We start from the raw sequence: 18,235 nt of genomic DNA, 5'->3' as shown, positions 1-18,235 counted from the left end.
AAAGTTGGGGAGGTATGCAGACCTGTCCTGAACTATGCAGAGAAATCTATAAAGCACTAGTGACAGTTTTTTAGCCCTGTTAAAAAGAGAAGCACGGATTATGAATGCAATGATATAAGGAGTGCTGGACAAGACAGTGTGGATGAGGGACACAGAGGGTTAAGCTTTATGGGTGGAGTTCAGGAAAAGGTTTGCAGGAAACAAGTTCAGTGTAGGGGAGGGGTCACATAAAAGGGAGAGGTGTGGCTTTAAGGAATCATTCGGAGCCCAGTGTGACACAGAGGAGGCAGTTTTTCGCTGCTCCTCTGCTATGGCGGACCTCGAGGGACTCTTCGCGCGGCTGCGACGGGCGGCGGAGGTGCACGGTGCGGACTGGCTGCGGGAACGTGTGGGTGACCCGGCGGACGGCGATGTGGACGGCGGCGGGACAGGTGAGGTTCCACGGCAGGTTCTCGGCTCCCCCCGGTCCGGGCGGTCGTTGCGCCGCCGACCGGAGGGGGGCGGGGCTTCGCGGCCGCATGGAAATGGCGCCGGGACCGCACGGGGCCCGGTGGAGGTGGGGGGGAGTGTGGATGGCTCTGGGTCGGCAGGCCAAGGGGGGGTGCACGTGGCGGGGGATCTGCGGCATGCTGGGTCTGGGGCCAGCATCCGCGCGGTGGGGGGGAGGGGGGCGCTCCGGGGGGGTCACATGCTGGAGGGGGGGGAGGGTGGGTCGCAGAAGGCTGCCAAGGTGCCTGGCAGGGCTGGTTTTAGACGCCGGCATGCCGGGGGCGGCGGGGGGAGGAGGACATTGCCTGCAGTCCCGGATCGCAGGGACCGGATGGACCGCGCGGAGCACAGGGGGATGGCCGCGTCCCCGGTGCGCGCTGGAGAGGTCGGTTCGGAGAGCGAGCTGTCCCAGGAGGAGGAGGGGTCCTTTTCTGCACCCGGACCGGTACCGGTCGCCGAGGCCCCTGGGGGCCCGGGTAAGTTGCGGGAGTCTACATTGCTGGCGGATGCCTTGCGGGATCTGATGGGGGTGGCGCAGGGGGGTGCGGTACCCACGGGATCCCGGGACGTATTGGGGGGGGTTGCGGCAGGTTCAGCGCAGGGGGCGGGGCCTGTGGCCCCGGGGGGGCCGTCAGGTCAGTTGCAGGAGCTGTTGGGGGGGCTGCAGGCCCTGGTTGGTAAGTTTGCTGGGGGCTCCGGGTCGCCTCAGGTGGCCCCCTGGACGGGTAATGTGGGGGGGGCCGGGGGGGCGGAGGTCATTCCTGCGCGGGATTCACCGCCTGCTGCGGTGTCGGGGAGCATGGATGCGGGGGCCGTGGGCTCGGGGGTCCCCCCGGTGCCCGCGGACCCGGGGGCGCGGTCTGACCTGGTTAGGATCGCGGATGCTGCCCGGTGCGAAGTCTATGTTTGTTTCGAAGGCCCATTGGGGGCGCATTTGAAGCAGGAGGTGCGGGACAAGATCGGCAAGGGTGAGTATGTGGAGATTTTCTCTTTGCTCCCCCTCGAGAAATTTAATTTGGACAGGGTTAAGCCGGACAGTTCCAAGAAGGACGACGAGGAAAAACGTAGGTATCGGCTGATCCCGCGCACATTTGCAAATTGGCTTCAGGCGTTCGCTATCTTGGCTAGCGTGATAGGGGAAAAGAACCCCGAGCATTGCTCGGCGTTATTTTGTTACCTGGACGCGATTGGGGAGGCTCACCGAGTGTATGGAGGGCTGGCTTGGCTGCGCTATGATGAGCAGTTTCGTCAGCGTAAGGCAGTGCGGGCTGACCTGCGGTGGGATCACAAGGACATAAGCCTCTGGATGAGGCTTATGTCTGCTCCGCGGGCGCCCACTCCGTTTCTTCAGGGGGGGGCCGGGAGTGCGTCTTCCTCGGGACTGCCGGCCGGAAAGAAGTGGGGGGTGTGCTGGCCCTTCAATGAAGGGGCTTGTAAATTCGGAGGCGCGTGCCGCTTCAAGCATGAGTGCTCCGGGTGCGGCGGCACCCACCCCCTGTCCCGCTGTTTCAAAAAAGGTCAGCGTGCCGGTGCCGCCGGTCAAAAAAGGGATGACGCCGGTGAACCTGGGAAGGATGCTTCCTTTCCTAAATAGGTATCCGGATGGTGCGGCGGCGCGGGGGTTAATTCTGGGTTTTCGGGACGGTTTTAGGATTCCCTGTTCTTTGGGAGGGGTGCCGCCGTTGGCCAGGAATTTGCGTTCGGCTTTAGATCACCCGGGGGTGGTGGATGATAAATTGGGTAAAGAGGTGGCGCTGGGCCGGATGGGTGGTCCTTTCGAAGTGCAGCCGTGGGGGGACCTGGTGGTCTCCCCGTTGGGTGTAGTTCCTAAGAAGGAGCCGGGGAAGTTTCGCTTGATTCATCACCTGTCTTTTCCGAAAGGGGGGTCGGTCAATGATTTCATTGACCCGGAGGCGTGTACGGTTTCCTACACGTCTTTTGACGCGGCGGTACGGTGGGTCAGGCGGTATGGTCGTGGGGCTCTCATGGCCAAGGCGGATGTGGAATCGGCGTTTCGCCTTCTGCCGGTCCACCCGGACAGCTTCCGGCTGTTGGGATGCCATTGGCGGGGCAAGTTTTATGTGGACTTGTGCCTGCCCATGGGTTGTTCCATTTCATGCGCCTATTTTGAAGCTTTTAGTTCATTCTTGGAATGGGTGGTGAGAGATGTTTCGGGCCTGGAGTCGGTCATCCACTATTTGGATGATTTTCTGTGCGTGGGCCCGCCTGCCTCCAATGTGTGTGCGATTCTTCTGTCCACGTTGCAGCACATTGCGGGCAGGTTCGGGGTGCCGTTGGCGGGGGATAAGACGGAGGGCCCGGTGACGGAATTGAGTTTTCTGGGAATCGTGATTGATTCTATGGCAATGGAGTGTCGATTGCCAGAGAATAAATTACGGGATCTGCAGGCGGAGTTGGCAGGCATGCAGGGCCGGCCGAAGGTTCAGCTTCGGGCCCTGCAGTCCCTGTTGGGCAAGCTGAATTTCGCTTGCCGGATCATCCCTATGGGCCGTGTGTTCTGCCGACGGCTGTCGGGGGCCACTGCCGGGGTAACCGCCCCTACCCACTTCGTGCGTTTGCGAAGGGAACACCGGGAGGACCTGCGGGCTTGGCATGAATTTTTGGAGTCGTATAATGGGCGGGCTATGTGGATGTCGGGGCCAGTGAGCAACTTCGACGTGGAGTTGGTTACTGACGCGGCTGGCTCTACGGGTTATGGGGCATTTTTCCGGGGTCGGTGGAGTGCGGAACCTTGGCCACGCTCATGGGAGGTTGCGGGGTTGTTGGGCAATTTGGTTTTGCTAGAATTGTTCCCGATAGTGGTGGCATTGGAGTTGTGGGGGGCGGAGTTTCGTAATTTGAAGTTACGCATCAATTGCGATAACATGGGGGTGGTGCAGGTCCTCAATCGGATGACTGCTTCTTCCCCCCCGGTCATCCGGCTGCTGCGACACCTGGTCTTTCGCTGTTTGCGGCTCAATGTTTACGTTTATGCTGTGCACATACCTGGGGTGGAGAATTCTTTGGCTGACTCGCTCTCTCGTTTTCAGTGGGACAAGTTCCGGCAGCTGGCGCCGGGAGCGGAGGAGTCGGGGGCGCCATGCCCCGGGTGGATGTGGGAACTTCCCTTGGAATCGCCGCAGGTTGGTTAAAAAGGTCGTTGAGTGAGGCTACATGGTCCGCTTATTCTAGAGTGTGGGCGGAATGGTGGGCGTTCCTGCGGGAGGTTGGAGTGGCTGGTCGGGGCTCCGACCGGCGCTGGGTGGTATTGTACTGGGTTGCCCGGAACATTGAGAAGGGCCTGTCTCCCGCATCTATTGAGCGGAAGCTGGCGGGGTTGGCCTTTTTGTTCAAACTGTGGGGGGAGCCGGACGGGACGAAGGATTTTTGGGTGAGGCAAACGTTGAAGGGGTACAGGAGGGATTGGAAGGGTAGGGATGCGCGCCGGCCGGTGTCATTTGACAATCTGGTGGCAATTTGTTCTCGGCTGGGGGACGTTTGCTCGTCTGCTTACGAGACCGTCCTGTTTACGGCAGCGTTTTCGTTGGCGTTTTATGGGGCTTTTAGGATTGGGGAGTTGGTGTGTCGCTCAAAACGGGTGGCTGGGGGTCTGTTGGATCAGGATGTGCAGGTGGTTGCGGATCGGGTGAGTATACGGTTGCGTAGGTCTAAGACTGATCAACGGGGCAAGGGAGTGGCGATTACGCTGCTCGCCCTGCCGGGCTCGGTAGTGTGCCCGGTGGCGGCGGTACGGGCTTTCCGGGCGGTGCGGCCTGGGAGGGCGGGCCCCTTTTTGGTGCACGAGGAGGGCTCTTTTCTATCCCGTTTTCAGTTTGTGTCGGTCTTTCGGCAATGCCTGAGGGCGGTGGGTTTGGATGAGCGGGACTACGCGTCCCACTCTTTTCGGATTGGGGCGGCCACGGAGGCGGCTCGATGTGGGCTGGAGGAGGCGGTGGTTCGCCGGATTGGTAGATGGGAGTCCCGGAGGTTCCGGTCCTATGTCCGGCCGCAGTTGCTACTGGGGTAAGGAGGGTGCGGCTGGGGGTTGTTTGCTGTGGGATTTATGGGGGGGAGGACTGTGCTTGTAACATTCCTTTGGTTGTTGTGTTATTTCTCTTGTTTTCATTCCAGATGGAGGTTCTCAACGCCTCGTTTGGATCCTGGGGCATTCGTACGTCTGCTGGGGGGCCAGGAGAGGTGATTCTCTACCAGCAGGCAGGCAACTAGGTATCCCCAGGGAGGTAGCTAGGGTGATGTGGTTGGGTTTCCCGGGCATGAGGTGGGAGCGTGTCATGAGGGAGGTGGAGCGTTTCGCTTTGAGGGATAGGCCCCCGGATGTGCTGGTTGTTCATGCGGGGGGCAATGACCTGGGAGTTCGGAAAGTGAAGGACATTTTGGCGGATATCAAGGCTGATGTGTTGCGCATGCGAGTCCTTTTCCCGGGCACCATTTTGGTGTGGTCAGACATTGTGGCCAGAACGGTGTGGCGGGGGGCCAGGTCTTTAGCCAGCCTTGAGAAAACCAGGATTAGGGTTAATAAGGTTGTTGGGCGGTTTGTAGTGCAGAACGGGGGCATTGTGGTAAGACACAGGGAATTGGAGGTTAATGTAGGGCTTTATCTTAGGCGGGATGGCGTTCATCTATCGGATGTGGGGATTGACCTCTGGTCCTTTGGCTTACAGGAGGGCATACAGAAAGCTCTTCGGGTGTGGGGCGGCCCTCAAGGTTGAGGGGGTCACCCTTTCGGGCTGTGGCGGTGTGTTTTCTGGTGGTTTCTGACGGTAGACAGGTACTCAGAAGGGATCTGAGGGTGTGGGGGGCTCATCTAACGATCGGCCCCTCTGGGTATTCCTGAACGTTGGAGGGAATACGGTTATGTTCACTGGCGGAAGTTGTCTCCGACCGGTCACAGGTGGAGGCCTTTGGGAAGTTGGTCAGGTGTACCGCAGTGATTGGGTATTGGCTTAAGTGTGGTCACCGTCAGAGATCACCAGAATGGGCAGTTAATGTTAATTAAAATGTGGTTTAATGTTAATAAAGTTATTTATATATTTATATATATATTTATATATTTATATATTTTCATATTTACAAGTTATTGGAGTAATTTTGAGTTGTGTTTAATAAAGGCTGTTGTGGCCAGTTTACTCCAACCTATGGTGTGGTCTCGTTTCTAATAGATAAGGAATAGTATAAGGGGAACATTCAGACTACACTAGTCAAGAGAAGCACGGATTAAGAATGCAATGATATAAGGAGTGCTGGACATGACAGTGTGGATGAGGGACACAGAGGGTTAAGCTTTATGGGTGGAGTTCAGGAAAAGGTTTGCAGGAAACAAGTTCAGTGTAGGGGAGGGGTCACATAAAAGGGAGAGGTGTGGCTTTAAGGAATCATTCGGAGCCCAGTGTGACACAGAGGAGGCAGTTTTTCCCACCCTCCCGCCCTATTGTTATGTGTTTGTTTTGTGGTGTTTTGTTGCTGGTCTTTTCTTCTTTTGCAGGTTTCGTCGGTTGTCACGGCAGCTGAAAGTTTTTCGTGTTGGCGGTGTGTTTTCTGGTGGTTTCTGACGGTAGACAGGTACTCAGAAGGGATCTGAGGGTGTGGGGGGCTCATCTAACGATCGGCCCCTCTGGGTATTCCTGAACGTTGGAGGGAATACGGTTATGTTCACTGGCGGAAGTTGTCTCCGACCGGTCACAGGTGGAGGCCTTTGGGAAGTTGGTCAGGTGTACCGCAGTGATTGGGTATTGGTTTAAGTGTGGTCACCGTCAGAGATCACCAGAATGGGCAGTTAATGTTAATTAAAATGTGGTTTAATGTTAATAAAGTTATTTATATTTATATATTTATATATATATATTTATATATTTATATATTTTCATATTTACAAGTTATTGGAGTAATTTTGAGTTATGTTTAATAAAGGCTGTTGTGGCCAGTTTACTCCAACCTATGGTGTGGTCTCGTTTCTAATAGATAAGGAATAGTATAAGGGGAACATTCAGACTACACTAGTCATGGCCTGCATCTAATACAGGAAAGCCCTTTGACAGATTTGTGAAGCTTTTCAACTTGTAGTTTTTATTTTCACAATTTTTGGAATCTGTTGCTATGGCTAGGACAAAATTTAAAGAGAATTACTGTCAGCTATGTACCTGATCCTAGCAGATAGCACTCCCCCACGCTCCGATGGTGGACTGTCCCTTGGCATCATCAAGTCCATAGCAGGGCTATGGATCCTTCACTGGTCTTGATGAGGTTATTACCCTAGACCAGTGGTCATCAACCCTGTCGTCAGGGCCCACTAACAGGCCAGATTTTATGTATTGCCTTGGGGAGATGCAGACTAGAATACCGCAATCACTGAGCAGCAAATGATATCTCCTGTGATGTATTTCAGTTATCTTGCAAACCTGGTCTATTAGTGGATCCTGAGGACAGGGTTGATGACCACTGCCTTAGACCGTTGGAGCATGGTCCAGAGGATCGGGTAATTAAATCTACGCTGACAAGTTCTATAGACCTAAATGAACAATTACCTCCTGCAGTGCGGAATTTTTCAGGTTTCCCGGAGTTGGGCTTTCAGTGAAAAGGACTCCCCTCCTGAGCGGGCCAGCAGATGTTTTATAATAAAAACGGCTGTTTAGAAAAGAGGATCCGTAAAAGGCAAACCGTGCTTCTGTAACATAAATACAAGCCATGGGCTCATTCATCATAATAAAGACTTTTCGCAACCGCAGGCCATATAGATGGTGTTTACAGCTAGAACGCCTCCAGATGGTACGTTACAATGCCTTAGATAAACTCCAGAAATTCCTCGGCCCCCAAAATTAGGTTTTTAAGAACTCTTCTGGACAGACAGAACTTCTCAGTAGCTCTTAGGGACTTATTTATAAAATCAGTAAAATGTGACGTTTACCAAACATTCACTGGGGGCAAATCAGTCATTTTATACAAATGCAACAGGAAGATTAAATATTGAAGCTTCCTTTAAGAAAAAAAAAAAAAGAAATGATATGTTATACTTACCTGCTCTGTGCCATGTGCAATCCATACAAACGAAACCAATAAATTCAGAAATTAAGTTATGTGTAAAAAAATGAAATGACACAGGGAAAAAGCATTGAACACGCCAACTAAAAATGTATTTAAAGTGGTTGTAAACCCTTACAAACCACTTTGACCTACAGGTAAGCCAAGATTAAGGTTTACCTGTAGATCCAAGAAATATCTCCTAAACCTACACGGTTTAGGAGATATTTGGCAAAAGACAGGCACCGGTGTCTACGGCGCATGCGCCATAGACAGCGGCGCACAGGCGCACTGAGCACTCCGCTGTCAACGGCAATATGCCGCGAGTGGCGGCTCCCGTGCGCATGCATGGGAGTGACGTCATCGCGGCTTTGTCGAATGACAGCGGCGGAGCAGTGAGACCCAGGAGAAGATGGATGCTGTGGACTACAGGGGACATCGGTGACATCGCTGGCTCCTGTGTCAGGTAAGTGACACATAATGCACTACTATGTGATGCGATGCGATGCATAGTAGTCCATTATGTTTTACCTTTGCAGGGAATCAAAGAGGAAGTAAACTCATCAAGGTTTAATTCCTCTTTAATACTTGGTACAAAATCCTTTGTTGGTAATGACCGCTTCAAGACGCCTCCTGTATGGAGAAACTGGTCACATGCGTTGCTCAGGTGTGATTTTGGCCAATTCTTCCACACAAACCGTCTTCAAATCTTGAAGGTTCTGTGGGCCTCTTCTATGAACTCTGATCTTTAGTTCTTTCCATAGATTTTCTATTGGATTCAAGGCAGGTGATTGGCCAGTTTATTCTCTCTCTTTGAAACCAATTGAGAGTTTCCTTGGCTTTGTATTTGGGATCATGGTCTTGCTGAAATGTCCGCCCTCATTTCATCTTCACCATCTGATGTCAGCAGATTTTTATCAAGAATGTCTTAGTACATTTTTCCCATTCATCCTTCCTTCAATGTGTAGCAATGTGGACTGCAATTGCAAAAGTACAGCGATTCCCTGTCATTTGTATAGATCGTATTGTCCCTCTAGTGCCCACCATCACTAACTGACATGTTTGTGGGCCAAACCAAAGGGATTGTGGGATTAGTAGTTCCTCCTAATGGCTATCCCTCCGCATGACAATACACCCGGACTACATATCTCAGGGATCTTTGCTACCATCAGGGAGATCGCTGGGAAGAGCTATAAAAAAAAAAAAAAAAAAAAAAAAAAAAAAAAAAAAAAAGAGACCAGAGACCCCCACCCGCACTCTCTTCTTCCTAGGCCTTGTGTGAAATGGACCTCTCTGTACAGGGAGGTTACAGCCTACCACGCAGTGTTCAACATTCCAACCCAGCCGAGAAGGGCCTAGCACATCTATCCAGCATCAACTCTGTCATCCAACAACCCACGCTACACATCAGGTGGTAATCACAAGCGGGTCCACTGCAAGGGTGCCTCTCCGGGAGTCGCTGTTCAGAAGGCATCAAATCAGCTTGGTCGTTGGTGAGAGGGCAAATTGCCCTCCTTTGCAAACCTCTCTTTATTGCTTCATTGTGGCACCTTTAGCTTTAACTATTTCAAGAAATACCATTATCCTGTACTGCAGCTTATTGGATATAGTTAATGAGCTCCGACTGCCGGTGAAGACCATCAGGCCTGCAACTGGGACATTGCTGTCATTACTGCTTAAAGGGCCCTCATACCATTCTTGTTTGCTTGATCTCTCATTAGGATTAAAAGGTTAAAGAGGAAGTAAAGCCTGATGGGTTTACTTCCTCTTTGATTCCCTGCAAAGGTAAAGCATAATGGACTACTATACATCGCATAGAAGTCCATTATGTGTCACTTACCTGACACAGGAGCCAGCAAAGTCACCGCTGTCCCCTGTAGTCTGGAGCCTCCATCCTCGATGGGTCTCCCTGCTCCTCCGCTGTCATTCAACGAATCCACGATGACGTCACTCCCACACATGCGCACGGGAGCAGCCACTCGTGGCATATCGTCATTGACAGCGGCACACTCAGTGCGCCTGCACGCCGCTGTCTACGGCGCATGCGCCGCAGACAGCGGTGCCTGTCTTTTGGCAAATATCTCCTAAACCGTGTAGGTTTAGGAGATATTTCTTGGACCTACAGGTAAGCCTTAATATAGGCTTACCTGTAGGTCAAAGTGGTTTGTAAGGGTTTACAACCACTTTAAATAGGCCAGTCTGCGTTTCCCTTTAGAAGTATTGCCAGTATTAATGCTTAACGCTTGCTCATCTTCTCAGGTCATGTTCAAGTGGTATTTTATTGTACATATGTGTATATAATATTCTGTTGTTGCCAAACTGTCTTAAAGTGGTTGTACAACCACTTTTACCTACACAGGGTTTACTTCCTCTAACTTGTATTATTATAGAGGAATTCTTCTGCTGAGCTAGGATTGTTATTCAAAGCTCAGTTCATCCATTACCTCCTCTTTGCAACAAGATCTTCTTTAAAGTACTCCAGTAAACGTTATTAGAATATAAAAACGTACGGAGTTGTTTGATCTATTACTTCAAGGTGGTGCAAAGATGTCTGAAGCCAGAGTGTCAGGTGGGTTGGAATGTTTACAGGGCCATGGTGATGCAGATGAGCAGGTAAATCCAAGCAGTCCAAAAGGGGGTTGTGCTACAAATGTTATGAAGTTTGCCAGTGCCGTATGCTGACAAACGGTCCCACACTATAATGTTCCTACCTCAAAACTTCACTGTTGGTATGGCAATGTTTTTTGGGGTGATGTGCAGTGTCATTTGATCTCCAAACATGGTGTGTTTTATCAGATCCAAAAAGTGCTATATTTCGAACTCATCTGGCCAGACTATATTCTCCCAGTATTTCACAGGCTTGTCTAAATGTTTTGCAGCAAACTATAAACAAGCTTCAACATGCTTTTTCTTCAGCGATGGAGTATTGCGTGGTGAGCGTGCATACAGGCCATGGCGGTTGGGTGCATTACTTGTTCCTGCTAATTTCACGTCTTTCTGAAGCTTTTCGACAAGTGGTCCTTGGCTTTTGGACGACTCTTCTGATAATTATTTTCTCTCCTCCATCAGAAATATTGCGAAGAGAACCTTGTTTTGGCCGGTTAACAGTGAAATTATGTTCTTTAAACATCTGGATTATGGCCGCAACAGTGCTCACTGGAACATTCAGAAGTTTAGAAATCCTTCTGTAACCAATGTCATCGGTATGTTTTTCAACACTAAGGTTGCGAAGGTCTTTGCTTTTATCCATCATGAGAGGTTTCTTGTGTGACACCTTGGTAATGAGACACCTTTTTATAGGCCATCGGTTGAGACTGAACCAGCTGATATTACGTTGCACTGACAAGGGACAGGATTGCCTTCTAATTACTGATAGATTTCAGCTGGTGTCTTGGCTTTCCATATCTTTTTGCACCTCCATTTTTTCACGTGTTCAATACTTTTTCCCTGTGTCAATTCATTTTATTACACACAACTTTGTTTCTGAACTTATTTGTTTTGGTGTCTTTGTATGTATGGATTGCATGGGCTGTTACTGACGTGGTGAAAATGTCATGTCAATAGCACCTTTAGAAATATATGTAAATCGCCCCTCCCGCCGACCATTGACCTCTGGCTGTGTAAAGTGGAGGACATTAGGAAAATGGAGGATCTTATCCTCACAGCGCAAAATAGAGAGGAGACTTTCACTAAAACCTGGCAAGGTTGGACTGCGTTCATATACTCGGCTGAGGGCCAGGCCCTGAGACGGGTGGACACAGATGGGTGATACTGTATGCAGCACCCAAGATCCGCTGAGCCTGGGGGCCATAGGGATGGGCCCCACATCTGTAATTCAGTATGGTCATATGCGCACTCCATGATTGGGTAGCACACCTTGCTCCCCCCCCCCTTCTTACATTCCCTCCCCCTTTATACCCCATACTCAAATTTACCCCCCTGTCTTCTCTTCGCCCCTCTGTCCTTCCCTCCCCAATGCTTCACCTATCCCCCCCCCCCGTACACTGGCAGTGGTATCGATAGGGATACCTAGTTAGTTAAAAAGAAACTGGGAAGTGAGACCACAGGATGACATGAAATCCCGAATCCACATACTGTTTATTCTTCTTGGCGATAATGCCAGCAGATTATTGATGTTGTACTTCAGATATTGCCTCGCTATCTGTAAACTATGTGGAAAGTTTGTACTCTGTTGGTCTGTGTGGACCCATTTCCTGATATAAATAATAATAAAAAAAAAAAAGAAATATATGTACCTAGAAAAATTGTGACATGTTCAATACCTATTTTACCCGCTGTATATGCGATTCTGCTGTGGGGGTGCATGCCGCCGGCGTAGCGCTTCTGCTGTGATTGGTCATGTCAGAAGCCGATCAGCGAGTGCCAGCCAATGGATACCTGCCGCCACCAACTGATCGCTGAGGAGAGAGAGGCTGGAAGGAACTCTGCATATGTAAACAATACAAGAGAGAGAGAAAAAAAAAAAAAAAAAGAAGGAAGGGTTCCCCTGGGGGTGGACTTTTTAGGCACCTACACAGAAACAACATGTATGACAAAGTACAAAATTTATTTAATAAAATAAATTCATGACATAAAAAGGGTTAAACAGCATCATACATGGAATATCGATATATATCGTTCATACAAAATATTGTTATCGTTGATCACTATATTAGTTTCCCTACGCATTTCAGAGCCTTGAGGATCTCCTTCTTCAGTTTTATCTTTAAGGTCGGGCACCACAATTTGTCCATCTCAGTGTCCTCCCTGTGCATGCTTGGCGATCCATTTCTTTTTTGGGGGCCCCATACATATACATTAAAAAAAAATTGATGGCTATAAAATCCCTATGATTTTTTTGTTGAATATCATATATTGACGGAGACCCTTAGAGCTTGGTGTAATCACTTACATATATTTTTTGACCTACCCCCTCGTTTGTTTTTAATTAAACGGCATACCATTCAGACATAGCATCATTTGTTGATTTGTTAGTATACTATTCTAAATGCTATAATTTTTCTCTCTTCTTGAAAGAATTTGTCCATTATTCTAGTGTTATGCTGCTTGTATTCTATTAGAACTGTACTCCACACTGTATATCTGCCCCTGAAGGAGATCCTCAAGGCTCTGAAAAACGTAGGGACATATTGTGATCAACTATAACGATATTTTGTATGGACGATTTATATTGATATTCCATGCATGATGCTGTTTAACCCTTTTTATGGCATGGATTTTATTAAATACATTTTGTACTGTGTCATATATGTTGTTTCTGTGTATGTGCCTAAAAAGTCCACCCCCAGGGGAACCCTTCCCTTTTTTCTCTCTAGTATTTTTGGATGTGGCACAACAATTTTCTGCTAGACCCTGCCATTATACTTAACCTCTATGTAAACAATACAGGGCTCAGTCCTGTCAGCGGGGATGTGGCGGATTTTGTTTCCCTGCATATTTTTAGCACTGTATTAGTGTAACTGGTTCCCCCAATAAATCAAATTCAAAAACTTGTACTAAAGTGCTAAATCAAAATGAATACAAATGAAAAAATAAAGAACAAAACTGCAGCTGCTGCACAAAGGTGCTAAAACCTTAAAAGCTATATAAAGTATCAAACAGCACTAGCAGCCTATATCAAACACTATACATCCTCGTGAATTGTGTCTTATACATCAATAAATTTGTAACACAATAAAACAACAAAAAAATATATGCACAAACTCTGAAAATGCTTGGTGCTTCTGTAAAAAGTGCAATGGTGCTCCAAAACTTTAAACAAGTAAGGCGACTCCCCCTTCCGTGACCCCATTCACCAGAAATATTAGATCCTCAGCTTCGTAGTCTGGGATCAAAAAAAAAAATTAAAATAAAAAAAAAGCAGTGATCTAAAGATATGGGGATATGCAGGATAGTTCCTCAGCAATCTAGGATATTTGGCAAAGACAGGCATCAGTAAAAAACATCCGAGTTCGCCGATGTGAGGCGTGTGTTCCATGGAGGCATAAATTGCGTAAGTGGTTAGCACGAACGGGAAGTACGTTGACGCGTTTTCCTCCCTCCTCCAGGGCATCATCAAAAGGTTTCCACAATGTGTCAAAAGCGTCAGACTGTCCCCTGCAATATCACAGTCTCACTATGGCCGCTGATCGCCACCATTACTAGTATAAAAAAAATAAAAAAGGAAACCAAACTTACACCAATTCAATTAAAGATGGGCAGTCTATGGGGATCTCTGCAATAACTTTAGTTGAGTGTCTTTAAGTGTGCTCTGCTGATACAAGAATAAGGCAGCTGTCCCAGTTACCAGGAGCTGTCCCAGGCATATCCTGGGAAATGCCATCTCTGGTCTCCAACACTCATTAATCATACCTTCGAATTCTTATTTTATGTTATATCCCTGCTGATAGTTTTTGGGCTTGGGTTATTGGGCAAATGCAGCTTGTTTAAGCCAAGGTTCACACCAGTGTTATCACAGACATCGCATGTGATTCGCACCCACATGTGCAGCCGAGCACATGCGATATCTGTAAGATTCAAGGTCAGCCATACAGCTGTACGGCTGAACTTGCATTAGGTTTGCACAGAAAAAAAAAGTGTAGGGACTGGTTTTACTTTAATCTAATATTTATCAATTAACACATTTATATCTTCTAGATATGGATAAAGTGAATTATATAGACTCTTATACTTGTAAAGGTATACATATTGTTATAAGCTTCATAAGCATTCTTATGGAGAACCAAACATGCGTTAGTAATTTTGAGTTGGTTTCCCTCACCTTCCCCCATCACATGAGAAGAAAGGTTTCACATTTCTTAAGATGTAAAAGTTTGTATATGTATGTATATGTACATACATATACATACACTCTATACTACGATATTTATTGACTAGGATATTAATAAGAACATTGGGTTTTCAATTAAAATTATATACACATACGTAGTATTTGATTTAGATCAGGGATATGCAATTAGTGGACCTCCAGCTGTTGCAGAACTACTGTCATGAAAAGGTCCACCCGTTGGTGGCGCTGTTTATCTTTTGGACTGTAGTACCGGCGCTCACCAGCGGGTGTACTCCGGCAGTGTGGAGCAGACAGCATCTGCTCCGATCAGCTGTCACGTGAGATTAATCATCAGTCTTATATATACCCGGCAAGCGCTAATATGCTTTGCCTTGGTATCTCTCTCTGCAAGTGCCCTGACCGCTGGAACCTGAACCTGAACCTGAACCTGAACCTGAAAATGAACCTGAACCCTGAACCCTGAACCCTGTACCCTGTATCTACCTGATCTGTCCCTTTCCTATCCTGAGCCCATCCTGGACCTGTTGTCCCTCCTGCTACTTAGATCCCTGCTCTGCAGCCGATCCATCCGTCCTTACCCATTGACTGATTCCCCGGTATATGACCTCGGCCTGGCTTTCATTGACGTCTCCGGTAGTTCCCATTTATTGTATATATATTTCTTGCTGTTGTGGTTGGTTGTGCACTGTATGTTTTCACTTTCTTTTATAATAAACACTTGTTATTTTCATTCACATTCGTTCTGGGTTTCCTCTGTGCAGTCCACACAGTCTGGTCTAACAATTCCCTGACAGTATACCAAGGCCATCCCTGACCAGACGTGGCTGCATTGAGGAACCATCCCGACCTGTGAAGTCGGCCAATATGGATTTCAATGAAATCTTGTATTATTCTCTGCTGGCCGAAGAGGATGGTGAATATTGTCGCCAGCTTCTAAAAGGATGGACTAGTGACCAGCTGATGGAAACCATCCGATCAGCTCATTCCCTGGTGGATCAGGGCTACATGTCATTTGAGGATGTGCAGCCCTTGATCCAGTTATGTGCAAAGCCAGCCCTGTCATGTTATCCCGAAGGAAGTGATGATTTTTCTCCCCCCTTCAATTTGGGCCAAGTTGAATCTCTGGTATGGTTGTTAGAGGATGATCCAGCCTATTTCATGGAATGTTATTCCTCTTGTCCACGGCAGGTGTTGTCTGATTGCATCCATTCAGTGCAATCTCTGGTTAGCCAGGCTGTGTGCGAATCAGTGTTTGTTCAACCTGTACTACAAGCATGGTCAGATCTCCTGCGTTTAGCCAAGCCACAACACTCCAGCCCTGTCATTAACCACCTTCCTTCCCAAGTGTCTATCTCCCCATTGCCTATGGCAACCTCAGCTACAGCCCAGTCTACTCCACTTCCTACCAAATACTATTATCCTGTCACCAAGTGTTGCACCTATCCTGCCTTCAATCCACCCGCCTCTTCTCCTCCACCTGTAACAGTCCCACAGAACCCTCCTCCTGCCACTGTTCCTTGGTCTTCCTTTTGCCCAGATACTTTCTTTTCTTACAGCCCTGCACCTACCTACAAAGCTGCAGTGGCTAAGTCAAAAAAGAAACGAAAGTTCTTTCCGACCCGCACAATCCTGCCAGTAACCCAACCTGCCTCCGCACCAACCAACCCAGTCCCAGCCACCCAGCCTGACGTCCCAGTCTCTGCTACCCAGCCTGACGTCCCAGTTTCTGCTACCCAGCCTGATGTCCTGCTGCCTACCTTCCAGTCCAACGTGACAGCCTTCCAGTCTGATGTTGTGCCGCCTGCCTTCCAGTCTGATGTCGTGCCACCTGCCTTCCAGTCTGATGTCGTGCCACCTGCCTTCCAGTCTGATGTCGTGCCACCTGCCTTCCAGTCTGATGTCGTGCCACCTGCCTTCCAGTCTGATGTCGTGCCACCTGCCTTCCAGTCTGATGTCGTGCCACCTGCCTTCCAGTCTGATGTCGTGCCACCTGCCTTCCAGTCTGATGTCGTGCCACCTGCCTTCCAGTCTGATGACGTGCCACCTGCCTTCCAGTCTGATGACGTGCCACCTGCCTTCCAGTCTGATGACGTGCCACCTGCCTTCCAGTCTGATGTCGCGCCACCTGCCTTCCAGTCTGATGTCGCGCCACCTGCCTTCCAGTCTGATGTCGCGCCACCTGCCTTCCAGTCTGATGTCGTGCCACCTGCCTTCCAGTCTGATGTCGTGCCACCTGCCTTCCAGTCTGATGTCGTGCCACCTGCCTTCCAGTCTGATGTCGTGCCACCTGCCTTCCAGTCTGATGTCGTGCCACCTGCCTTCCAGTCTGATGTCGTGCCACCTGCCTTCCAGTCTGATGTCGTGCCACCTGCCTTCCAGCCTGATGTCCCGGCCTTCCAGCCAGACGCCTTCCAGCCTGATGTCCCGGCCTTCCAGCCAGACGCCTTCCAGCCTGATGTCCCGGCCTTCCAGCCAGACGCCTTCCAGCCTGATGTCCCGGCCTTCCAGCCAGACGCCTTCCAGCCTGATGTCCCGGCCTTCCAGCCAGACGCCTTCCAGCCTGATGTCCCGGCCTTCCAGCCAGACGCCTTCCAGCCTGATGTCCCGGCCTTCCAGCCAGACGCCTTCCAGCCTGATGTCCCGGCCTTCCAGCCAGACGCCTTCCAGCCTGATGTCCCGGCCTTCCAGCCAGACGCCTTCCAGCCTGATGTCCCGGCCTTCCAGCCTGATGTCCCGGCCTTCCAGCCTGATGTCCCGGCCTTCCAGCCTGATGTCCCGGCCCTCCAGCCAGACGCCTTGCAGCCTGATGTCCCGGCCTTCCAGCCAGACGCCTTGCAGCCTGATGTCCCGGCCTTCCAGCCAGACGCCTTGCAGCCTGATGTCCCGGCCTTCCAGCCAGACGCCTTGCAGCCTGATGTCCCGGCCTTCCAGCCAGACGCCTTGCAGCCTGATGTCCCGGCCTTCCAGCCAGACGCCTTGCAGCCTGATGTCCCGGCCTTCCAGCCAGACGCCTTGCAGCCTGATGTCCCGGCCTTCCAGCCAGACGCCTTGCAGCCTGATGTCCCGGCCTTCCAGCCAGACGCCTTGCAGCCTGATGTCCCGGCCTTCCAGCCAGACGCCTTGCAGCCTGATGTCCCGGCCTTCCAGTCTGACGTCTTGCAGTCTGATGCCCCGGCCTTCCAGTCTGATGCCCCGGCCTTCCAGTCTGACGTCTTCCAGTCTGATGCCCCGGCCTTCCAGTCTGATGCCTTCCAGTCTGATGCCCCGGCCTTCCAGTCTGATGCCTTCCAGTCTGATGCCCCGGCCTTCCAGTCTGATGCCTTCCAGTCTGATGCCCCGGCCTTCCAGTCTGATGCCTTCCAGTCTGATGCCCCGGCCTTCCAGTCTGATGCCTTCCAGTCTGATGCCCCGGCCTTCCAGTCTGATGCCTTCCAGTCTGATGCCCCGGCCTTCCAGTCCGATGCCTTCCAGTCTGATGCCCTGGCCTTCCAGTCTGATGCCCCGGCCTTCCAGTCTGATGCCTTCCAGTCTGATGCCCCGGCCTTCCAGTCTGATGCCTTCCAGTCTGATGCCCCGGCCTTCCAGTCCGATGCCTTCCAGTCTGATGCCCTGGCCTTCCAGTCTGATGCCCCGGCCTTCCAGTCTGATGCCTTCCAGTCTGATGCCCCGGCCTTTCAGTCTGATGCCTTCCAGTCTGATGCCCCGGCCTTCCAGTCTGATGACCCGGCCTTCCAGTCTGATGCCTTCCAGTCTGATGACCCGGCCTTCCAGTCTGATGCCTTCCAGTCTGATGACCCGGCCTTCCAGTCTGATGCCTTCCAGTCTGATGCCCCGGCCTTCCAGTCTGATGCCTTCCAGTCTGATGCCCCGGCCTTCCAGTCTGATGCCTTCCAGTCTGAT

The 18,235-nt window shown here is 50.3% G+C and overlaps 1 protein-coding gene and 1 long non-coding RNA gene across 4 annotated transcripts in view; one reads left to right on the top strand and one right to left on the bottom strand.

Annotated features, from left to right (window-relative positions):
* GNG2 (G protein subunit gamma 2) overlaps positions 1-18,235 on the bottom strand; it is a 151,088-nt gene that overhangs the window by 96,933 nt on the left and 35,920 nt on the right. The gene's annotated exons all lie outside the window — the stretch shown is intronic.
* On the top strand, positions 718-6,337 carry LOC143956583 (uncharacterized). The gene is made up of 3 exons (XR_013269957.1): positions 718-965; positions 3,540-3,632; positions 4,621-6,337. It is a non-coding gene; the product is annotated as an uncharacterized LOC143956583 (long non-coding RNA).

The sequence above is a fragment of the Lithobates pipiens genome, unplaced genomic scaffold (genome assembly GCF_037356315.1).
Source record: "Lithobates pipiens isolate NorthernLeopardFrog02 unplaced genomic scaffold, aLitPip1_a1.2 Scaffold_37, whole genome shotgun sequence".
Taxonomy (NCBI): domain Eukaryota; kingdom Metazoa; phylum Chordata; class Amphibia; order Anura; family Ranidae; genus Lithobates; species Lithobates pipiens.
Note: the sequence above shows the minus strand (reverse complement) of the source record. Positions and strands in the feature narration are given on the sequence as shown.